The sequence below is a fragment of the Sander vitreus genome, chromosome 8 (assembly GCF_031162955.1).
Source record: "Sander vitreus isolate 19-12246 chromosome 8, sanVit1, whole genome shotgun sequence".
NCBI classification, from domain to species: Eukaryota; Metazoa; Chordata; class Actinopteri; order Perciformes; family Percidae; genus Sander; species Sander vitreus.
The window spans coordinates 23,522,698-23,549,070 of NC_135862.1; the positions used below are offsets into that span (position 1 = coordinate 23,522,698).

Genomic DNA, 26,373 nt, shown 5'->3' on the forward strand with positions numbered 1-26,373 from the left:
AACACATGCGCATGTGTACACACACACACTGTCATGGATGATCAAACCGAAGCTCAATTCAACACAGAGCAGTAACAAGATATTCAGCACTTTATGAGAGCCTGGTTGTTTGTATTTACAATTCCTATAGGTGTGTATTTAGGATTCCTATAGGGTTTCTACCTCTACGAAGAGTTCATATAAAAAAAGGAATCCATACCCTATTCACGCCAATCTATTTTTATTTCTATTACACAGCATTCAATGCCATTTGGCTGACATGGTTCTCGAATGCACAACATTGCTGCAGCTCGGATGGGCTGCCATAAAAGGTGGTGCCTGTGTCATTGATTCCCCCATAAAAAGCAAGAGGGAGGGATGGAGGGAGGGGGGCACTTTGTGTTGTCCCAAATGCATTACAGTGAAAGTGGTTCATTACTGTGGGGGTGGCTGTAGTGTATGCACATGCATACAGCCACACGCACATACACACAAGGGGATGGATTGTGATTAAAAGACAGAATGGGGAGAACGGGTGGCTATAAAGCATAATGAGAGCTAATGTTTTTGGATGGTTTTCCAATATGTCCTCTTAACATGAGTCTGAGTAGGGTGAATAAGGTGTGTGTGTGTGTGTGTGTGTGTGTCTGTGTGCGTGCGTGCGTGCGTGTGTGTTAGGGTTAGACTGCGGCGAGATTGATGCAGTCGGGGAGAAGACAAATGACAGTTCGCTGCATGCTCACTCGTCATTCACCTAAAGCGACAGAGAGGAGACGGTAGAAAAACAATGAAAAACAATCTAAGTCCAAAAACCCACAAAATAAAAATGTAGCAAACAGTGAAAGTTTCCCTCTTGTACAACTTGCTCTCCATCCCATGAAAGTCTTCAGCAAACATAATCTGTGACGATAATTTGTTTACCTCATTTGTTTGGATATCGTCTTGCCTGTCTCCCTCCATTCCCTTTGCAATTTCAATGATTCCAAAACAACTGTAATACAGAATCTGCTTTAATATGAAAAATCATCTCCTTTTGCTGAATAAATGAAACCAAGGAGAAAATGTTTACAATGCAATCCACCCTAAACTGTATTTGCATCTTGCTCTCTGATTGTGTAAGGGTATATTGTGTTGCCAGTTGTCTGACTCTTGTCAAACCAGGACACTGGAAAGGTCACCCCAACTAAAAAAAGAAAAGGAACAAAAAAAACACAATACCAAGCAATGGAAGTGGAGGAAGCTTTTAGCGAATGCCATTTCCTTGTCAAACCAGGCCACTTGAGCCACAGAAACCGCGCTGTGAAAACTGTCACCCAACCTCGACGTGGAAAGTCTAAGTACGTCCTCCGGGGTCGATCAAAGCTCCACCAGATCAAAGAGCAAACACCACAGAGTAGCCGTGCTCAACTTCGTCTCACTTCAAACCTGGCTTTCCTGCCATTGTTGAGCCAAAAATAGCAGGACATTTCAACTTCCAAGTTTTGATCTTACTATGTAACTAAAAACTCTTTTGTAGATTTCATAAAGATCGCATCCACCTACATGAAGATATTAAATAAAGAATATGATACTGATAATTGTAATATCATATATTACCTACTGTACAATCACCGCAATGGAAAATAAATAGCAAATCCATTTCTTTATGCGTTGCGATTGATCTTTCGCTTCATTGTGCTGTTTATTTTTGTTCTTCCTCTGAGTAAACAGTGCATGAGTCACTGCATGAGTCAACTAGCAGCACATCTAACCTTAATTGTTTATCTGATCTATCTATTATGAGCAGGCAATGCTCCAGGGAACCAGGTGAGACTCCCCTTTGCCTTGCCTCAAACACAAAAACCTCATATCAGTCTTACTTTGAAATAAAATGAGTGACAGCTTCGAACCTCAAAAATAGAGACAGCAAACTGCTGAAAATAACCCACTGTCCAAGATAACATGGTTAAAATACATCAGACTTAGAAATAATACAGCCCCTCCCCCACTGTATATCATACTCATAATGACCTCCATACACACAATAAGGTGATAAGAATGCAATGTACTTTGTATGCAAGATAAATGTTCAAGCAGCATAGATGGTCAAACTGACAGCCAAATCCACATGAGCTTTCTTTAATACCGTCAATAAATAGAGAAAATACTGAAAGCATTAGTTTGACGGGAAGAAAATCACCTATGAAAACACAAAGCAGTCGACCAACATTAGGAGGCAAACTTTAACAAATAATTCACTTTTAAATCATTTCTCCTCTTCTTCAAGTCCCCCAAGCACTGTTTTTTGAAGTCTGAGGAGAATGTTGGACTGAACTTCTTTCCTGAGAAAATAAGACTTCTTAAGCACTAAGAGTACAAAATGGGTCTTTGCACCTATGCAAAGCCATAAGGAAAATGGCTTTATCTAGTGTATGTGTATCGTGGAAGACATTTTGCACTGCTATATCATTATAGTTACATTTAAATAATTAGTGCCCCATTCACGGAGTCCCTTTAGATAAGACAAAAAGAACTTTAACTGCTAATATATTCTTATTCTATACTCTAATGAGTACTGCAAATCACTTGCAGTTGTGTAGTGTGTGTGTGTGTGTGTGTGTGTCATTCAACATTATTTGCCAACATATGCCTTACATATAACACGTACGTTTAAGTATGTGTATAAATGTGTCCTGACTCAAGCGTGATTTATACTTCTGCGTAAACTCTATGCCGTTGCTACGTACGTAGGTAGGCGGAGACACGGACCTATGCCGGACCCTATACCGTAGCCTGACGTGCACCTCTCGAAAAATTTAACAACACGTCGCGGTGACGCCCGTCGTGTCTTGGTAGCATTGCATTTCCTCCGACTCTTCTCTTAGTCTTCTCCTTCTCCATAAACAACATGAAATCAAGGAGAGGCTTTTCCTGCTATAGATTTCCCACCGTGAGAAAGAAAGCACAGGGGAGACACTTTGTTTCTCTCACTATGACTCTAGAGTCATATCACGCTTAATGCATGCATGTGTGCACACATGCTCATAAGTAGCTTGTCAGATAGAAAGATGTGGTGCTGCAATTGGAATGACTCATAAATAATGTTCCCCGCTGGCAGGAAGTAGAGGTTTAAAGAACTAATACAATAGCACCATGTTGTGGTATGATGAGACTAACAGGAAAGCTTAGACAACATCAGGTCATTCATAGGTCACAGGTCAGGGGACGAGAATATTTGGCCAGTCTCTAGTAATAACCAAACCTGGTCATGTATAATTATGTTCGTCTCTCTACAGAAAACAGGGAATCTAGGCAGTTGTATGAAAAGGGGATGTTTTGTCTCAGGACTGTCTCCTTTTGGAGGTCAGTGGGCCTGTCCCACCTTAGCATACATCCCAGAGAGAGAGATGGGCTTAACTAGGCTTTAGCATCTGTGTTTTAGGCGACTGCAATATCTTTGTTTACCTTAAAGGTTCAGCTAAACGTGACGCCTCCATCATGAGTTTAAACACACCTTCAGGAAGACAGGAACTTCAGAGAGTTGTGACGGCACTGCACAATAACACATCATGGTTAAATTGTACTGCCTGCTTCACTGTCTCCTCAATTGAGTGTTCATTAAATGCTCCTGTGTAAGTCATAAGTCTCCCGAAATTTCTTCACGTATGTGAAATGAGTTGTGCTGCTCCTGAGTTTTTCCTTAACAAGTACTGTGGCGGTGAATCAGCCATACGAACGATAAGGTTGTTGTTGTTTTTTTATCCCACGATAGGACTGCTGTTCTAAGTAACCAGCATGCATTGCTATCATTTACTCATACAGTTAAAAAGGACGGAAAGAAAAGGATTCACTGCATGCATTTACATGCACACACACAGAAACCACATGCTGCGTGTGGTGCAGCTGTGAGGTGAGGTAAGTCTGATGACTATGGCGAGCTGCAGCGAGTCAGGAGTCAGTCCCAGTCCCTGTACTGTGACGGGACTACCTCAAGCCTCCATGCGGGCTCTAATGAAGTAATAAAGAGCAGACTGGCAGGTTAATGGAAGCCAATCGACCAGAGCTCCACCAACCGGAGGAGATCAGGCGGAATACTAATCATTTAGGAGCTTCGTCTCTTATGTTCTGCCTAATCTGTTTATGTCCCATGCTTCTAAAACTACAGCACTATTTACTGTGCAGACAAGATGGTGGAGAGCAACTTCTATAACCTCCAGAGAGGACAGAGATAGAGAGCGGTTTTTGGAGTGTTAAGTCTGTGATGGGGTATAAAAACCACAATAAACAAGAGTCTTATCCTAGGTTGATGTGGGTATAATCTGTAAATAGAGACAAGGATTGGGAAAAACTTTCTTTGGCTTCCTCTACTTTTGAGAAGTGAGTAATACGTTCACCTTGTCTGGCTGCCCTTTATTATTCTGAACTCTATAGCTTTCAGCGAACTACAGCTGTCGGAGCTCTCATCTCCGCTGTACGGGTGCAAATTTATATGTATGGGCGTTACTGTGCGTATATGCATGCAATATATGCATGTGTGTGTGCGTGCATGTTGTATCTCTGAGTCTCATTTTATCTTTGATCAAGACTGACAACAAGCACTGGGTTTCAGTTCAAGGCGGTGCTCCCCTGTATGTTAAGTGATAGACAGAATGGTGATACAGCGGAATGCTAATCGCGGAATAAAAGAAGTGAGCACAGCCAGAGCTACAACAACGGCGGCGGAGGGCAGTTAGAAGAGAAAAGACGAGATTGAACATAATAGAAGAGATAACTAAAATCGAGATGGTTAAGTAGGAGGAATGTAGTTTAAACCAATGTGACAAAGTCCAGGCATAACAAATGAGATAATAATAACAATAATAATAATAATAATAATAATAATAATAATAATAATAATAATAATCTGTTTAGGAGCCCTCACAATCTGTCCCACGTAATAGCCCTGTGGTAAAGAGGGGAAATAATAGCACACAGTCAACCACAGCAGCTCACAGAACAACGCCAGCCGTCATTATCACAATTCATTTGACAGTTTTATCTCTGTAGTTGTTCCTACATGGCCTCCTTTACAAAAAGGCGCAGCCGAGCACAATTAATACTCACAAATAAATATGATTCATGACTACAGATTCACTTTAAAATGTGCAAAAAAAGGTCAAACTCTATTTTTATTTGTCTTGGTTAACATTCAAAGTACAAATTTCTAGAGCAGCAACAATAAAATATTGTTATTATCGATTATGTTTTACTTTTCAATAAATCGATTGATCATTGCGTCTATAAAAGATTTCACTGTTTTTAATAAGTATATAAAATAGTGCCCATGACAAGTTCCCAGAGCCCAAAGTGATGCTTATTTCATCCAAGAGACATCCCCGAACTAAAACATATTTAATTATATATGACACATTTTAGAAGCTTGAGAAATAAAAAAAAATCTTGATAAATGTCTTTTAATCAATGAATGACGATTAAAATTACCGCTGATTATTTTTCTGTTGATTGACAGAACTACTTTCTTATTTGTGCTATTGTCATATTGGGAAGTAATCCAATATTTTGACAAAAAACAAGCAACTAAAGTAGTAGTATTTTTGGTACTGGAAACTCTCCATATTTATTTTGATCCCTCGGACTAAATAGCATATTGCACTTGCAACAGATCTTTTAGCAATGGTGTCATACTAACCCTACCTTCTTAAAATCAACTCACTTATGCCTTTTGGACATTTTAGAAATCTGATTTTGGACCTCCAAACTTCTACTTGTAATTGCTTTACATAGTTTTATTTATTTTTTATCCTGATTGTTCTTATCTGTTAATCAAATTGTTTTTCCATTTTGTAAAGTGTGAGTGTCTTTCTATGTTCTTATGACGGTGTTGCTAAATTCCTTTTCTGTGTTGTTTTCTTTGTCTTTGTAATTTGATGTCATTGTAAATGAGCTCAGCCCCTCGATCTCTCGAGTAAAAAAAAAAAAGGTTGAATGAATGAAAAATCCAAAGATTTTATTTTTTAGATTTACTGGACTGAATCCAAGAGACCGGGTGGAGGTTATAGTCATTTCTGTAAATTAATATAACCTCAAGCCTGACCTACGAGCCTGTTTCTTTGATACAAGGCAGGGCCGATGGATGACTTAATTCTGTTTACATCAAAATCTCACCCTGCTGTCAGCATGTCACACCAAATACTCCACTGTTTGATGTTTAGAGTTTGTTGATCATGTGAGCGCTACAGCGTTCTAGTTTTGTCATAGCTGACAAAAGTGTAACTCAGCATGATCTTCTGTTGTTGCTGCTTTAAGGTTTGAAGAACTGAAGAACACATGTCCTTTTGCAAAGCACTGTTGTACTGAGCTGTTGTATACTTGTAGCCCTCCTGTTAGCCATCTGCCCTTGACCTTCCTCACTACCAAGGTGGTTTTGTTTGCTTAGGTGCATGTTATCTTTTTCTTTATCACACTAAAAATCCCAGGAGGCCAGCTGTGATGCTGAAACAACAGCCTCTGGCACTGCATCAGCCACACTTCAATCGCAGTTGCCTATTTTATGCTCCATGTCTGATCTAATGTGTGGTTTCAACAGCAAATGATCCTCTTAAAGGGCAACTATTATAAAGCATTTTTAAGTTAATACTTGTTTTTTGTGTTAGTGCTAGAACATGTTTACATGCTTTAATGTTCAAAAAACACATACTGCAGCTACTTAATATTTAGCAGTAGGCTAACGTTAGATTACAGAACGATGCAGCACGTTCTACCGTCAAAAAATCGCAGTAAAAGGCTCCTGAACCAGACACCACCCAATCGGACATGTTTCAGCAGTAATGCAACCCAAAATTGGGGAGAATTTAACAAATTGGCAGCAAAGATGACAACTTTTACTTCCGTTAGCATGTAGCAACTATAGTTAGCAGTGGACACTAACGGAATATAGCAGCACTTTCTACAGTCAAAAATCGCAGATAAGGCTTTTAAACCAAATAATGCATAACCAGAAATGTTTAGGAGTAATGTGACCCGGAATTGGGGAGAATTTAACCACACTGGCAGCCAAGATGACATTGTTTACTGCCGTAGCATGTAGCTACATGCGACAATGTTAACACAGCAGTAGCTTAAAAAAAACACTTCAGTAGTTCCTGCCTGGAGCAGATAACCAATCATAGAAGGCCGGCTTAGAGTTGCGTAATACTTAGCCAAGAGCAGAAAAAAACTGTTGAAACTGGAGCGTTCAGAACAGTTGGAAATCTGAACGTTTTAGCTCACAGGGATTTCTCTAAAATGTGTTTACCTTATTATTAACATGTGATATATATTAATTTTACATGAAAATCCAACATTATAATATTGTAGATGTGGCAGAAAATTTGGAAAAGCATAATATGTCCCCTTTAAACTTGTAGCGTCATACGGATTAGCTGTTTGCAGTTGTTGGCTGTTTGCATCAGTGAGCAAGTTTACCTAATAAAGTAGGTGATTGGTAATGATGGATAGGATCTGAAAATTGCGTGAAACGTAGGGTCACCAGACGTCCCCGGTTTGACCGGGACAGTCCTGATTTTGAGTTGTGTGTCCCGAGTCCCGACAAAAGCCTGTCGGGACGCTAAAATGTCCCGTTTTACACCAACCACTATGAAATTGTCCCAGTTGTCAGCGATTACATAGCCGACGTGGTGTTATTATACCCCGAGCATTAACTAAACCCATGTAGAAAGACTAATAAAGCGTCCAGCGTATGATTTTAACAATGTGTGTGTGTCAGTCAATCGTAGCGGTCTGCGTCTGCATAATCTGTGCAGCCAGCGTTACAATGTATATTTGTAAACATTGTTGCAATGCCTCTTCTTATCGATCTCGTTTTAAGCGCAGTGAAGTTGGCTGGACATTTGATATTCAGTTGATATTCGATTTTAACTTCCCCTTCGTTCGAGATCGACAACGCAATTCAGGTCAATGATGTGATCAGGGTCAAAGAAAGTTGACATTATTACAGAGTATCAAGAGAAAACAACTACAATTATTATCGCTAGAGATTTGTACCCAACATAAAGCTTCATAGCACTTCATCATCTGTTCTGTCGCTAGGTTCTGTGTAAGGGACCGTTGACAAATTACCGTTTTGGTAGATCGGCAATGACAGTAGGGATGCAAAACGTTGGCCATTTCTTGAAAAAATATTCACTAATAATTTGTTTTCATGATGATTGCATTACTTCCCAATACAGTACAGTTCAGTTATTATTATTTCTGGAAAATATGAAATAAAAATCTCATTCTGATTGCTGTAGTAGGCTACTTCCCAATCACTCACTGCTACTTACTGGTGGTCATGGTTTCCTGAAAAGACAATTCATATGGAAGCAGGACAGGAAAAATATTCACCAAAATTCAATGAAATTAGTTTTTCTCATTCTGATTGCTGTAGTACTTCCCAATCACTCACTGCTACTTACTACAAGTCACGGTTTCCTGAAAAGACAATTTATATGACTAGAAAATTCATGAATATTAACTGAGATATCCCATTATGTTGTGAGCAGTAGGCCTACGTGTGCTGTTGGCAAAATTGTGTCTAATCTGTCTGTGTCTATGTCTGACCTGGGCTGGTACATGTTCACGTTAAAAAGCATGTGCGTGCACGAGCACTACGGTCACGCGCAAAGTGTCCCGGTTTTATTTCTGGGAAATCCGGTCACCCTAGTGAAACGATAAGCAAGAATCCAACGTTGAAACAGGAAAGAAACTTTGGAAGGATGAGCAGACAAAAGAGTTAGAAGAACATTGGACAAATGCACAGCATAGGCACACTCTGTAAATTATTGACAGGGTTGATCTCCTCTACTCAGTGACTACACTATGACTCCATTTCAGTAAGGTAGGCTGTGCTCCCCTTGAGCTGGCACTAGCAACGTGATAGAACGTTAAATACACCCCTCGCCTCCTCTCCCTCCATCGGGGAACAAGATTAAAATTGCATATGACGAGGAAACAAGAGGCTTTTCAGAACACAAGAGTGGGAGAGAGAGAGGGAGATTAAGCGAGAGGGGGACAAGGGTGCAAGGGTTTAGAATTCAAGAGGGTAGGGGGGAGAAGATTAAACTGGAAGGGGGAGACTGGGACACTGGTGGAGACTGTGAGAGGAATTCGAGTGGGTTGCAAGGACGAGAGTCTGTGAGAGAGAAGTAAAGGAGAGGGTGTAACCACACGGTGACAGCCTACCATTTCACCGGTTGTGCGCATGTTCACTCATTCAATCACTCATTACTCAGCCAGCCATTAACTGATTTACTTAGTCACCTTCACTCCCTCTCTATCCCCCTCTCTCTGCAATGCATTTTCAATACACTACTACTTCTTTACAAGCGCAGAGCTTATAAAGTTTTACAAGGCTCATGGCTTTTTGCTCTGCCATCAGGGCATGACATTATAAGACATGGTTGACACAAGGTAATGGAGGATGTCAAACTGATGGGCCAGTATAGTTTCTTAATGACACTTTCCAGGGCAACAGCCAAGCATTTGTGCACACACATACACAGGGTGACATGGCAGGGGGCAGCACAAGTGTAGCAGGCTTCACTGGGGCTACGCTGGCCAAATGGAGCTAGCTAATTATAGCAAAATAAACTGCACTGATCTGTACCATTAGCCAGTCAGTAATGAAGCAGAGTGGAGGGCTACTGTGAAACAGATGAATAGGCTTGGCTCTGAGTACTTCACTCCCTGGCCTTTAGTTCAGCTCTAACAACACACCCTTCTGAAGAAAGAGAGAGTGCAATAAGACAAGAGGCAATATAAGGCTTTGGAGATGAGATAAATAGAGACAAAGATACTGTGATAGAGAGGGGCAGGAAAGGACATGGGAGAGATGGAAAGAAAGTAATGGGTGAAAAGACAGCAGAAAGAGCATGTAGTAAGAAAGAAAGTGTGCGTGTAAGCCTGTTGGGGTGTAGGGCAGAGAGAAAGAGTGATTGCAGAGATGCTTAATGTGCTCTCTCTTCCTCTCTTCTACCCTCTCCTCTAAGCTCTGGTAATGTTTTGCACTCCACTAATAGCTTACTAAAGCTGCCACTTAGGAAAAATGAAATAACAAAAAACAAAACGCTTTGGATGGAGACAAACATAAAATCAGAGCCCCAAGGCCCAGTGCACTCAAAGATTCACTGACAGCCCGAGAGAAAGTGGAATGACCTTATTGCAGTGTTAGGCTACACACACACACACACACACACACACACACACACACACACACACATTACATCTACATTACATCTACAGTAGTATGTGTACAAATATGAAAGACAATCTTTGGCCTTCCATTCATGCATATTTATCCCTACAGTACTTGCCATAGTGTGGAAATGTGAAGGGTGCTTAAGTAGTCAATAGATTACATACACAATCAGAAAGGCTGTGAAAGCCATGAAAGTGCCTACTGCTTATCTCTAGACCATATGGGTTCTGAAGAGGTTAATATCCTACTTACTCTCTACTTGAAACTTAAACACACATATTATCTGCTCTTGAGGTTTGTAACACTTATCCCACTAATGGCAGCTGAACAGGACCTACAGTAGGAGGGAGTGTGTTAGTCTAAAATATGGCATATATCATTTGTGTGTGTGTGTGCGTGTGTATATATATATATATATATATATATATATATATATATATATATATATATATATATATATATATATATATATATCTTAGGGGGCTAGTTAGCTGGCAAGTCATATTGGCAAAAACTAGAGTAAAAAAAGAAAAAGCTGATATATTTCTGTCAATCTCCCGTCTAGTTGGTATTTGGCCATAGGCTGCAGAGCAAAACGGTCTGATCCCTCTGCGACCTGCCAACCCACTCGCCCTGCTCACCTCTAAATGGCTGTCTGCCTCTCCCCATCTCCTCCTGCTGTTTAGTTCCTCTGTGAACTCCACTGGCTGTCTAGAGGCCTACAAGGTCTGCTTTGGCCCTACTCTGGCTTGCCATGGAGACGAGAATGCAAAAGGAGACATTTCCATCATGATCGATGGCACAAGATATCACAAAAAAAGAGGCATTAAATGAAGCTACGGAGCAAGAGAGTGAGATAAGACAATCGGAAGATGAAGAGATGAACGACAGTGACCAAGATTGATGGACTTTATGTAGACACACACACCTGCTGTATGTGGTTTACAACAAATGCAAATAACATAAACTCCCTCTAGATGCCTTGTATGTGCAACAGGACATCTTCTTACACAAAGGCTAAAAGACTGAGAACGTGAGGCTACTCTGAGCCACTGCAGAGCCACAACTGTCGCAGCTGATGTGTCACTGGGGAAAGGAATTAGAGTGAGCATGCAGGGGTTGCACACTTCCTGAGCTCCCTCGCTCATTAGTATACATTTGTAAACAAAGAAACAACGAGCCTTGGTGCTAGGCTAACATGCTGTCACGATGTTAGCAAGAGTCGGATCCAAGCGGAGCATCTAAATGAGGTGAGAGTGCTGGAGGAGACCTCTCTGCGATAATTCATCCATCTTCTCCCGCTCCTGACAACTGAGCCGCTGCGCAGGGAGACAATGAGAGAGGAGCCTGCACCAGGCCTGCATCCAATAAAGCGTACACTACATAAACTTGAGAGTCGAGGTCCAGGCTTCGAGGCACCAAGCACCGGGGCACCGTGCTATATGTGAGCCAGAAATAAAATAAAAATGACAGAGCAAAAAAGGGGGGGGCAAAAAGAGAAGAAGACACTGAGGTGTCTGAAAAAGGAAAGAGAGGAAGAGGAAAAGGAAGAGTTTACCAATGCCTCACTAAAAGACAGAGACAAATTGTATTTCAGAAACTGCAAAACACTTGAGACAAGACTGACCCCTAAATAACCTGACTCTGTTTACCATCGCACTCCCTTTTTGTCTCCATCTCAAACCCCCTCCTCCATTTTCCTTTCTTCTCTCACCACCTAATTCTTAGCTGTCTCGCTTGCACTTGCTCTTCCTACACAGCTTTTATTTTTTTCTTCCTTTTCTCTTATCTCCTCTGCTTTCCCCTTTCCTCTCAGTCACTTTCTGCAGCCATCTGACGCGTCAGCAGGGATTAATACCTGAATATTGTTTCCGTGTAGAACCCCGGTGTGGTCATTATCCTCTACCGAGTATCTGATTATCATTGTTCCAAGCAGTCATTACTTCCATGATAATATCGCCTGTGTGCTGAGAGAAAGAGAGATAGAAGAAGTAGGGTGCTGAAAGAGGGAGCCTGAAAAAAAAAAGGATAGAAATGCAGCGGTAGGGGTGTTGAGGGGTTACAACATGAGAATAAAAGATGAAAGAAGACAGGAGAAGGGAAAGGAGGACAGAGGAAGGGGGAACACAGAGCGGGGGAAACTAACGAAAAGGAGGAGGTTATGTGTTCCATACAAGCAGGGAGAGGAAGGAGAAGGAAGAGGACAGAAGCAATAATGGCCTTGTCTTATCACTGTACAGTGATAAATTCCCTTTCTCGGCAGGCAGTCCGTGTCCCGGCTGGGGCCAGGCTTGATGACAAACCACCTCCACCCTGCACTGGGGCCCTGGCTATTTATGACCAGGCTACTTATATGAGCTGGCCAGAGAGCCAGCTGGGCCTCAATTCGTCTTGGGTCGTTGTTGTCACTCCTGGGACCCGATGACAACCTCAAATGGGGCCACTCTGTCACGTCCCATCTCCCCCTCCTCTACTCTCCGCTCTGACAGTTACTTCAGCACATCATCTGCCAGTTACTGGTTACTTATAAGAACATTCTTTCACCTCTCTACACTGTCAACACGCCACGTGTGACAAGAGCCAACACAATTCACTCCGAATGTATAAATTAAATTACAGGATTCTTTACCACATGGTTGTTTCACAGTGCTTTAGTAAAATAATAACGCACAGAGATCTCATTACACAAGAATCTTCTTCTTGGTACTGAAGAGGGAACTGCCTAGTCAGCGTCTCTCTAATGAACAATCCAATTATAGCAATACTTAGCAACTACTGACCTTTTGAGATGCAATATACTAATTCAATATTGCTGCTATGGTGGAGAGTGTGAGACAAAATAACAGTATGTGTAACTATTCAGCTAAGTAAACAGAATTATATAAAACCTAGGCAAAAAAAATAAATAATCAGCCGGCCCACCATCAGTTCACTCACTTATCCTGCTACAAAAACCCTGTCCTGCTGACCCTGAATCAGTCATGAAGGCCAGAGTGCTCCAATAAGGAGAACACAGGACTCAACAGAGCAATTCATTCATTCAAGCTGCTGCAATTGTGTTTTGTGTTTTGTGTCCGTTTACCCATTTATATATTCCTGCTTGCCGTAAATTATTTATCGGTGTTCCTTTTTCGTATCCTCCAGCAACAGCAAAGACTGGTCATGCTGCAAATATGAAGGCAACAACAGAACCCGCTGATCATCATCTCTGTCGATGGTTTGGAAATGAAAAGGAAGGTCAGAGAGAGGGTTCAGGGATGAGACACATTAACCGCACCAGAAGGAAAGGAAAGGAGGGGGGAGACCTGCTCAGCCTTGACAAAAAAAAAAACACTCAGCAGACATAGAGAGGCCAAATTCGGTATGCGTCTCATGTCATGTGAGCTTAAATCGAAACATTTGAGGTGTCTTTGTATGTGTGTGGCATCTGCAGACAGCAAGTGTCTGATCATTGATCGTAAGCGATGGACTGTTTACAAAAGACACACTGTATGGCTTTATGGAAATTCTTAACTCAAGGTCCACTTACTGCCTTTTCTGCAGCTTTCATCTGCATCATCAGCATAATTCTGCTGATTAAGACCCAATGCCCAGTGTATTTTTTAATCACACTTGGGAGTGATGAATATGCAAATGCAGGTGTGTACCATCACTCTATTCTGGATTCTGTTTGTGACTTAACAGTACATTTCTTACTTTCTTTGTAAACTCCTTTCTGCATACACCCAAAACCCTATGATACACTTAGGGTATCTATCCACTTCCTGATGTAAAACAAAAAATAACCCCTAAATTACATACATATTCATAAACATCAAACACGATAAGACTGTTGAGTCATAAAAAGCTAGGAGGAAATAAATAAAACCAACGCTAAAAGTTGGTATGTGAGTAATTGGGAAAGCTATCTGACAGCTCCGGGTCCATTTTGAAGGGATTGTCAAGGGGAATGGTATTACTAGGATAAGTAGAGGGTGCAACAAAAATCATTTGAATGTGCTTAATTGAACAGATGTCCAGCTTGCTCAGTGTTTGAGCACAGACAGGGCCTCAATCAATGACTTTTCCACTGATTTGCAGAGCCAGATCACAACGTGTCCAAGCACAGTGTCCGAATATCTCCGGCTTCTGTCTCCCCCTGCTTGGCAACATCCTTAACGAAAAACAAGCAGACACGCCAGAGAATAAATTGGCTAGATGCTGACTGACAGATCTGAAAGTCTGTGACTTTGACTGGATGCCATCATGTCAACATTTGTTTGTCGTGTGCAGACATGGCCACATCAAGTATTTCAATCGTTGTGGGGGTCATTAAGAAATCTTTTGATGAAGAGGTTATGTTGTGATGTAGAAAATAAGTTTTCTACATCTAGTAGACTAGTTTCTGGACTGTGAAATGGGGCAAAAGCCTAAATCAAAATGCTAAAATTGAATTTTGGAGCGCTCCAGAGGTCTCAAGTGTTGGTTAAGAGTAGCTTTTCAGGGTAGTACTGTAATAACTGCAGTACAGTGACAGAACTGAGCACTTACTTCAGTTCAGAGACAATGTGTTAGAATGAACGTACAAAAAAATATTGGTCTTGCTCTTTTTATTACCTTATATCAGAGGAGAGGAACAGAAGAAAGGGGAGGAGCTTCCACAGTGTATTCATCTGTGACTGATATGCAGTGTGTTATGACCCATATCTGAACTCTCGTCACTATGCAGCAATTCATGACCCACTAAGCCAAGCACCGCGTACCTGACAGAAAACCTTTGTAAACACAGAAATTACACAAGATTCCCATTCTGTTTAACCTAAGGCAAAATGAATGGGCGGGAAGCTAACAACTAATATTTGGCAGAGATATGAACCAGTCTCCACTCTCCTCATCGTATACCAGAGTCTGTGGACCCTTGCAGTCGTCTCCCTGGGCAACCATTCATTCACCCTGTAGGAGGATTCAATGTTTAAAACCGCCACCTTGGGCAACCGAGCATGAGCTGGAGGCTGAGAAGCATATTTCAATCTGTTACCTGTAGCAACACTCACCATACTTTCCTGTTGTCGTTGTACACACCCACTGTAGAGCCAAAACAAGACGTCCTTTGAGTCGTGAGCTTGTATTAACCTGAAAGAATCTCTCCATCCTTTCTTTCTTTCCATCGCTGTAGTTCATGTCTGCACCTTTTTTCCATACCTGAGTTTTTAGCTAAGGTATCGGTTTTGCACCTCCCACGTACTTTGAGCAAGTCAATGTACTGTATCAACATAAAAATCATTATCATGATGTGGAACTAAATATTGCATGGAAAAAAAGGTAATATCCAGGATACCATCACATCATCAAGGGTAAATATTTGATTTCACTTATTTTGTCAACCTAAGGGATTTGTTATCCCTACTAGCTTTGGATTCAAGACAGCATTACCATAATAATTGCAGCTTCTACTGGTCAGTTGCTTTAAGTCATAGGATAACACAATCTTGCAAGTAAGTCACCTATCATTCACTGATCTGACACACTTTAATAGGCATTACACTGTCTTTAGAGCTCACTGCTATCCAATTAAGCTATCAGTCTATTTCAAGCCGGCTCCTGAAGAGTGATCAGTGTATGGCAATTCAGTAGGTACTTAAGAGAAGTCTGTTCATTTGTGAGCGTGTTGTAGACAAAAATAGAGGAAGACTGTAACCGTTAAAGACAAAAGCCCATTCTGCTTAACGTGGGCTTGGTGAAAGCTCTCTGAAACAAGTTCTGCAAAGACAGAAGACATTCAATTGTCATGCCAGACATCACAGCAGTGTGGCAAGCAGCAGGGTGCACATAGATAGGACTGGGTATCGTTCAAAAAAATTCAATACAGATACCGGTACCGGTACCAATACTGTGACCTCAATACCGGTTCCTAAACAATATTTTTTTCGATACCAATTTATAAAAGAAAAAGAAATTACAACATTACACATTAAGGTACAATTTTTTTTTATTTATTCATCAGCTCCTACTACGTGAGCCCCATCTCTGTGCATAACGCTGAGCATGTCCTGCCTGCCTCTGCAATGTGTAACGTTAGACAGCCAATCACAAACAATATTAGATCTTGGCAGAAGCGTGCTGCATGCTTATTGGCTCACTGACGCTGACGAGATGTACTCCTTATGTATTGAAATTGGGCATTGAATGACGAGGAATTTTCCGATACTCAATACTTGAGAGGCAATTCGCTTGGTGCCTAAAAGTATTGAATTCAGTACCCGGCCCTACACACAGACGCAGCTCCTGTTGTTGTTGCTGAACGCATCTACTATGCATGAGAAACAGAGGAGCAGAGAGGGCACAGACCACAGCGCAGGATGGTGGTTTGTAGGTGGAGAAGACTGACGGGGACAGAAAGACAATATGCACTTGCACTCTGCAAGCATACAGTACAAGTACAGTCAGTACTTCTTTATACCAAATAATTTTTTGCACAATAACATATGACAAACATACACTGTAGAGAAAGGAACAGAAAGAGAGATTGAGGCTGTGGGGAGGATAATACTGAGAGAGAAAGAGGAACCGAGAGACAGGCAGTGGGAGGCATGAACAGACAGAAATGGTAAGAGACAGAAGAAGTAGGAAAAAGGCTGACGGAGCGAGACAAACAGAGAGAAGTGAGGACAGTGGTAAAAGTAATGAGATGAGAAAGAGGGTGACCTTAATCAGCCACTCGCTAGAATGTACGCGAACGTGCATACGCATACACACACATACTTTTACACACAAACACAAAAATAACTACAAACCAGGCGGGCGTGTGTTTGCACAGCAGTACTCTCTGTTTCATTACAGGCCCATTTCCCCCACCTAATACCTGGAGAGGAGCTGGCGATAAGGAATGTACACACTCTCCTCTGTACACAACATCTCATTTGAGCAGAGGAAATTGGAAAGAAGAGGAGAAAGGAGGAGAGTGCAGAGAGGTGAGAAGGACAGTAGATGAGGGTAAAAAGACTGGACGGAGGAGAGGAGGACAGTGGCTGCGAATGAATGTTTGCCGGAGCAGAGATAAGCCCGGTCCACCTTGCCCAAAGGCAAAGGTGTGGGTTTGAGATTGGGGCGCGAGTAGACAAAGGAGGGATGAAGAGTCAGGTAGCTGAGGAGAAAGGGAAAGGGAGAGCAGCCTGAGTGGGAGACAGAGGTAAAAAAGACTGAGGGATGCAAAAGAACAGCAGAGCTGATTTATTTTATATTTTATTTTTCTAGGCAGCAGGATAAAAGAAATGTGGCATTGGGAGGAATTCATAGCATAAAGAAAAAGGGGTTTGATGGAGAAGGCAATCACATAGGGGTTAGAGAGAAACTGAAAAGACAAAGATGGAAAGAGATGCAACACTTCCTGCAGATAAACTACCTTAAGGCTGAACTCAGGGTCAAAGGAAACAAAAACAAGCAGCAATGACGCATACGGGGTGGCAAGAATGCACATGATGCTCATTGCTCAGGACAACAGGCCAGCAGCGCTCACACTTTTGCCTGCATTGAGGGTCACAAGAAAACACTGGAGAGGGGGGTGACAATATATTTTTTTTTTTAAACCATGTATTTATTGAAATTTTTGTACATTTTACAGGCAAAAACAGTACAAGGCACATAACATAAAACAGAAAAAAGACCAAGGGTCAAATGTAGTAGCTGTAGTATCCACAGTCATAAGTCTGTACATCCATAGGTGTATGCTTACATGAAAAACATACCGCCGTTGTTTATCTCGGGGGTGACAATATTACTTATAACACAAGACCAAATGACTCTGGGCTGTGTCAGGAGACAATGAGTTACACCAAAAGCCAGCTGAGAGCAGAGCAAAGTCTGTGTTAACAGATCACAGAAATAGGGAGAGAGGGGTACAAACTTACTCACAACAGCATCTCTAGCCATAAGAAACTCAGCCCAATTTGTATTCATGCGTGCAAACAGGGGCAAACAACCGAGGAGGCTAGCAAACACACATGCATACACTGCAGGGTTCTCGCTTTGGGCATGCAAACAAACATCAATGATATATAGGGCCAAGTAAAACAAGTATGCAAACACGGGCAAACACAACAGACAGAAGAGCATGTCCAATGTGTACGTCGCTTTGGACAAAAGCGTCTGCAGAATGAATAAATGTAAATTAAAAATGTGCTCGATGTAATTCCATTACTGATAAGTTTCTTTCAATTCACTCTATTCCTTGTGATTTGCATGTGATATAGGCTTAATCTTCTGTTGCCATCACCGCAAATAACTGTAAAAAATTCAATGTGAGCCACATTTTGTTAAAAATATAAAAATCGTATGCCGTGGATGAATGAATTCCTGCACTAAATCTACAATATATGTCAACAAACAAGTCCCATTTCCATCCTTAGCGGCCTCCACCCATCTGTTCCCCCTCGCTGAAGCATCCATCACAGGGCCTAATGGTGGACCGATACTGTCAAATGATTACTACTCGGGATGAATGGAGCACCCACTCACCACCCTTGACCATGCTAGCGCTTGACACCATAAACCAGGTCAACTTGTCAGAAGATGGAGAGGGCTGCTGATCATGCACTCACACTCACAGAAACACATGCAACAAACTGACTCACACTCACACACACACACACACACACACGCATGTACAGTCCACCTGTGTGTTCATTTATAACCCACAGCATGTCAGAGATGAATGGGAGGCAGGGGGTAATAGATACATCTAAAAATCAAACGAGAAGGGAGAGTGATTTCTCCCGGTAATTTTCTGTTCATGCACAACTGAACCTCTGGTGAAACTCCCATCCTCCTACATTTCCTTCACTGTAAAAACGAGAGGGGGGGGGGGGAATAACATCTTACTGAAATGCCCTTAGACAATCAGGGAGAGGAGATACACTATTAACAGAGAGCTCTACAGAATGATTACTGGCTGAGGAAGCCATGATTGCTAAGATGCGTTGATTCTCTCTGTGATTTCTCAGCCAGCTGAAAAGACAAACAACTGGCCAGATGCTCTCGGTCAATTACAATGGTTGATTAGAGAGGCAATGGAAGCAAAAGAGGGGGTTGCAGTGAAATCCTGGATCAAATTTACCTTCTATCGTCAAACATTCAGGGGGCGATAGAAGCCGATACACTGGTCTCCTGTGTAACTTTAGGGACTAAAGAGAGACATCAACTCAGCTCACTATTCATGTTGCATTTAGGCACAATTAGACAGCAAGAGAAGACGAGAAAGAGGCGGTTTCTTTTCCCTGCACAGTAGGTAGACCTTCAAGTAATCACCGTGTACCTTATACCAGACAGACCCAACCGACAGTCTAGAAGGAAAGAAAATGATCCCTTAATACCATAGAATACATATGGAACTGCACACTCAAAAACACACACATAGATGACACATAAATTAAGCAAAGATGCAGACAGCATGTAGGACACGGCTGGCTGGCTGGCAGGCAGGCAGACAGACAAATCTCGAGGAACCTTGTTTCTATTCACAAACACACACAAAAGGGGCTTTGGAGAGAGCCCTTGGAGGTTAGGTCTAATCCTGCTCCAACTCTCACGATGCCACTCAAACCTATTGTTCAGTCATGAAAAGCAATCTCCATAAACTGATGTGGAAATGCACAGGGGTCAGTGGAGTGTGTTTGTGTGGGCGTTAAGTGCAATACGAGCACACCGCTGGTTACGTGGGGACGTCCTCAAGTCGTATTTGATTTTCTTTATGGTAATTGCATGTTTAAACACAAAGACAAAAATAAATGATGTATTCTAAATAATACCAGCTTGTTTCCGCTGCCCCAAATGGCCCAAAAAAATATTGAATGCAGGTTTAAGGACTTTAAAACTCTTAACTTACTTTGCTTGAATTGGCTGTTTAAAAATAATGGATGTAGAACGTTTTTTGAGAACCAGTTCAAGGACAGTGCATTGTTTTTCCTGCTGTTTAATTCAAAGCTTAAAATACTTCTCAAGCTCATTTATAAACTGAAGAGAGGGTAAGAGCTATTGTCACAAGTATAAACTGTTCTTTATGGTTTATAGTTGTAGTCACCAGACAATAGAAATATTGAACAATAAGCACCTTATAATAATAAATAATAATGAACAAAAGCACCTCTTTTGAAATAAAAAAACTTGCGACCATAGAGGCAAAACAGCCGAGCTTTAGTCTCTAGACAATGCAGAGAAACAGGAGCGTTTTTCTCATTGTTTCCGACACTCCAGTGCGTATTGCGTGAGCCTCTGGAACCAACCTGGTCTCACAGAATTCCGTGAAATGAACACAGCCCCTTAACTCAAAATCTGTGACAGTTTCACGGAATCGCCGAAAATTCCGTGACGGGCCCACGGATGCGATGCCTATGTAAGTCAATGACAGGCATCATCCGTGGTCTACGCACGGATTCCCTGATCACAGCACGTTTCTTTCTGCCAGTTGGGCTGCGGCAGAGAAGCTCTATAGCTTTGCTATTATTGGTATTTTTAGCCCAATAACCACTGTTTTAATCAACATTTATTCACCAGATCGTATCATGGTTTATATGTATTTCTTTTAATGTTATTATTTCGGTCTATTTCGGCCAGGGAAGCTGGATTGCTTTGTTGTTTATTTATATTTTTAAAACTATAACGCTACATCTAGCAACATATATTTAGATGTTATCATAGTATACATTTTGTTAATTTAATAATATTATTTCGGTCTTATTACCAGTAAAATATTACAGTATGCTGTAATACAGAACATTACGATATGATCCGAGCTACTGACACACATTCAAAGCCGATATCCCATAATGCAATGCGGGCATTCATTCACAGAATCAGACAGCGATCAGCGGGTTTTTAATGCCAGTATCGCTTCAATGTACATATATACAATCAGTGGTTTAGTCACCAGCAACAACACGTTGCTCAGCTTTGTTCCAGTAAGTTATGCACCGTAATAACGTTTAAAAAAATCCGCGGAATACTCCGGAAGTGACGTGGTACGTGCCGCTCAGCGGATAAGAAGATAAAAAATACATAATATTCGTAATATTAATGTTTTTGTCTAATGTTGTATTTGAGGATGTAAACAATGAAGATATTAATAATAATAAAATACAGTTTCATGTATTTGTCATATTTGTACTGTCTGCTCGGCCGGCCGGCGGGCGGCGGCAATCTGAAATGGAATGAAGCCCACTCACGGCAGACAGCAGAAACACAGGAGTCAAACATGTCCCCCCACCCTCCCCGGAAGAACTACAAGTGCACAAGCTTTGTAACAGGTTCTGGGGCCCCTCTATAGTGGGAGTTGTAGTTTTATAAATATATTGGTATATGTCTCATAATTAGAAGTTGGTAGTGTAGAATTTTGGGATGGGGAACACAATGGTGTCATCAGATTTTAAAAATATACTCGTTGAATAGGTGAAAATAGCTTATTACCATATTTGATAGTGCTTACAGTGGGTAAACTTTGGTGACCATATCTACATGACTCTGAGGTCCAGAGCTTTCTATAACAGCTGGTCCTATGTGTGTAGCACCTTCTGTTGCTAAATGACAAGCCTTCAAAGATGGACTGGGTTCAAGGTTCAGAGGTCAATATTTCAAAGCAGGAGTAATGTATCCTCTTCAGACTAACATATGTTACTGTCCAGGTTGAGAAGTTTCCAACGATGTCTTTGCTATAGTCCTACGACAACGTTTTAATGTTTACTATATCATGGAGACCACTTTGCAGGAGATACTTTATTGTCCCCAGAGGGATATCTGCCTTGAGTTCAAATGCTTCACACATAACACTTGACATATTGTTTTATCATACAGCTGACATATAATTACAATAAAAAACATAAACAAAGTGATATGCAGCCAGACTGAAGCACATTATCAGCCACAATCTATTGCTGATCTTTCACAAACAGTGACAAGACCTACACACAACCATATGCATTATATCATGAAGCTATTCCACAACCAGCCTTAAGCAACATTATTTCAAATTTTTCAATTTTCAATTTTTAATTGAGGTAGGTCCAAATAAGGCCTATAGTTTAGAAATATTTAGTTTACATTGGGGTGCCAGCAGAGGATAAGAGCTACTTGGCATGGAGAATAAAGATCAGACCATATTCTCTGTGCTTGCCTGGAGAGACTGGTTTCTATTCCTCTCCACAACCTTCATGACAGTCACCTGACAACCTGTTTTTAGATATTGTCATGCTTTCTGATATATGAATGTTGCGTTTATAACATAAACCCTCTGATTCACCGTGAGTGTCTGCTCTAAATGATAACACACACTTTGAACACGGGCCTTCCAGCCAGGTGTTGTCCACATGAACACCAAGGTGCCTATAGGAGCAGAGCCGATTATTGGTTCATCATTTATGACCTCTGATACCCTCTGACCCATGTCACAACGTCACAACCAACTGCTCAGTTTGTGAAAAAAATGCCAAAACACTTGTTGTATATGTACACAAACAAAGCTACATCTCTGTAAACAAAAACCTCAGCAACAATCTGCCTATCCTTTTAATTTCCTGAAATGCTTCCTAAAACTCGTCCCTTCTTAATTTTGAAGGCTATATGGCTACAAGCTGTAACGACGGTGATTGATATGAGGATCATCTTCTGAATATAATAATTAATATGTTAGGCCTACCATAAATTGATATTTCAAAAAGTTATTCTGTGAATGAATGCCCGCATTGCATTGTGGGATATCGGCTTTCAATGCGTGTAGCTCGGATCATATCATAATGTTCTGTATTACAGCATACTGTAATATTTCACTGGTAGTCACTGGTGGTAATAAGACCGAAATAATGTTATTAAAATAAAGAAATGTATACTATGATAACATCTAAATATATGTTGCTAGATGTAGCATAGTGCATGATAGTTTTAAAAATATAAATAAACAACAAAACAATCCAGCTTCCCTGGCCGAAATAGACCGAAATAATAACATTAAAAGAAATACATATAAACCATGATACGATCTGGTGAATAAATGTTGATTAAAACAGCGGTTATTGGGCTAAAAATACCAATAATAGCAAAGCTATAGAGCTTCTCTGCCGCAGCCCAACTGGCAGAAAGAAACGTGCTGTGATCAGGGAATCCGTGCGTAGACCACGGATGATGCCTGTCATTGACTTACATAGGCATCGCATCCGTGGGCCCGTCACGGAATTTTCGGCGATTCCATGAAACTGTCACAGATTTTGAGTTAAGGGGCCGTGTTCATTTCACGGAATTCTGTGAGACCAGGTTGGGAAAACAATCTGAAAACAGATGTGTGGACAGAACACTTTAAACACATAAATAGGGTCTTTAAGTTTATCCACATTAGGTTGGACGTGGCCTCCGAGAGCTTGGTGTGTAGAAGATTAATAAGAAGAAATGGCTCTGAGGCGACTCTCTCCTCTCAGTAAAGTACAAAGAGCTGTTATCAGTCCTCCTGACAATAGGTTTGTGAAGCAGAATACAGTATGTGATAAAGGTTAAAAAGAAGAGAAAAAGAAAGACAGAATCAAGCCCCTGAGGCCTCAAGTCTAGACTTAGGACCCAGCATCGCAGTAATCTTATTATGAGTGTTTCATTGTGTGTGTGTGTGTGTGTGTGTGTGTGTGTGTGTGTGTGTGTGTGTGTGTGTGTGTGTGTGTGTGTGTGTGTGTGTGTGTGTGTGTGCGCGCCAGGCCAAAGTCATAAACGTGTCATAGTATGCAGCTGTTACCTGTGGGCTCTGCTGTACTTGTCAGCGGCCCATCACAGCCAGCTCATCCATACTGCTCCCCATTGTTAGGCTGACTATGTATAGTTCACTGTCTGATGGAGCTTGGAGTCAAGGGCCTCTCCAGTTCCCACATTAGAGCTGGACCACTGCTTCACTTTCAAGATTACAAACAGCCACTAGGCCCAGAGCCTGTCTGATTCCCTGCCTCTCTGCCATCCTGGGTCAGGGTTAAGAAATTGGCTTGGCACAGACTTCACCTGCGCAGAGCTATAAGGGGACACTAAATGAGCAACAGTTTAACATACTGTAACAGTGATTGTAAACATCTCAGCATATCTCAGTGCATTTTAAGTAAATGCACTTATGGGGTAATTGGTGAGTATCCTTCAGATATATATATCTGGGAGATCTACCTCTTAAAGATCACACATTTGTTTACATCAGGCGAATTGGCCGAGTGTGTCTCTGGTGGGCAGGATTTCATTAAACGCCTGGCTCCCATCTGAAATGCTGTTTCGTGTAAGTTCAAAGCCATCGATTTGCACACCACCGCCGCAGGAAACGGAGAGAGAGAAAAAAAGTGCCACATGCAAAAACAAGTCCCCATTGATTCCCTGATGGCATGAAAGAAACCGTGGCACGTAGAATGTGACACATGGACAGTTAGCGCCTTCCTCTCACGATGGGGGTTGTTAATCAACTTGACAAACCAGCAGCAGAATCGCTGTCGCAGTCTTCTCATCATGTGTGTACAAAAGGCTTAAGCTGCTCCAGTGCAAGAATTTTACAGACTTTACGTCATCCGGTATCTACTGTACCCTGCATTAGCAGGTTATGATGTCATTCTTGAGAGTGGTCCAGCAGTGACCCAGCAAAGCACTGAATGCATAAAAAGCAGAATAGTATATGTGTTTATAAATATAGCTAACCTAAAAAATAAAAAAAAATCCCTGAAAGGGTTAATATAGAGAAACATTCTCTGCTTCTGCTGCCATAGCCTTTTTTCCTGCTCGATCATTATCCTACATCAGGCTCCACATTAAACACCCCCCCCCCCACAAACCACGTGCTTATCAATGAGCCAGCATGCTTATAAACCCATTCCGTGACAGTCCTCATGGCAGAAATATTGACTGGTCAGTGTTTGCCTACTATGCAGCATGATAATCAAACAGGACCATCTAGTGAAAGCTGCAACATGTAACTCACTTCTGAATGAACAATATTAATCCTAAACTAGAGTAAAATGGTGATCACTGCTCTTTCCCTTCCAGGTTTTACAGCTTCTCTTTCGATGACCTTTTAATTTATGCATTTATTAAAGCCCATGGCAATGTTATGGCTTTTCATCAAACCACAATTTGGGCTAAAAATGTCACATCTTCAACGAGAAAGAAAAGCATGGGGGATAGACAAGATATGAGAGAACTGGCATTGTCTCTTTGTGCTACCCGTAGTCCTCAGTTACATCATCTGAGTCTCCTTCCTCTGGCCATGATGTGTCTCTGTGCCACCCAATGTGAGGGGGGTGGGGTGACGGCGAGGGGCCACAAAGGGCAAACCCAGCGGGGAAATCAGAGCTCTCTCTCTCTTTGTGTGATTCAATATCACGCTTGTGTACCCATGAATGGATGCCAAGACATTTGAGTTCAGAGCCAAGGAACAAGCCACAGACACGTAAGGCCTTAGTGAGGGCCTGGCGGGTTGGGGAGAGCTGTGTGGCTCACACACAAACAGTTTGTATACTCATGAAAAAGAGAAATGAAAAAAAGGGCAATAATGAGGTCAAGTCACTCACAAACAAATATGTTCTGGGACAGAATTCCAGCATGAATCAGGCTGACATTAAGATATAATTTAATAAATAAGAGTGGCAGTGGAAAGTGTAAACAAAACCCTCATGTTGTGGCAGGTGCATAAAGAATTAAGTGGATTGCCTATGCCAGTGACACAGGTTGAATAACATTTTTACATCCAGAAAGTTGAAGACACTGAAGCAGTCACTTCAGAACTCTAAGAAGTGCAGATAAAAGACCTGCTATTGCCAGAATGTCACCTAAAGAAAAAAAAGTTTATTCTACATTCAGAGCAGCCTGCTGTACAAAACCTCTAACCCTTCTGCTCTCGCTCGCTGACAGTCCACACTTCAGTGCACATATCCCTCTGTGCTTCTGCTGCTCTCGGCTTGGCAAGCGGGTAGGAAAGGGGAATTGCGAATTATGAAATTGGATTATGAGTTCGGCATTTCACTGAGCCCCATATTGTCCGTCAGATGCTCCAGAGAATGTTGGGAGGGGAGAATATGTTATTTTGGAAAAATGTAATAGGACAGCTAGTGGGTGGACATGCTGGTAAAATATAATAAGTGGGCGCTTCATGGGGTGGTAAAGAAAGAAAGACTGTGCACAAACAAAAAAAGAAGTCCTAAGCAACAGTAGCC

The 26,373-nt window shown here is 41.5% G+C and overlaps 1 protein-coding gene across 1 annotated transcript in view; it reads right to left on the minus strand.

The window, feature by feature from the left end:
• Window positions 1-26,373, minus strand: part of b4galnt4a (beta-1,4-N-acetyl-galactosaminyl transferase 4a) — a 141,999-nt gene that overhangs the window by 94,270 nt on the left and 21,356 nt on the right. The gene's annotated exons all lie outside the window — the stretch shown is intronic.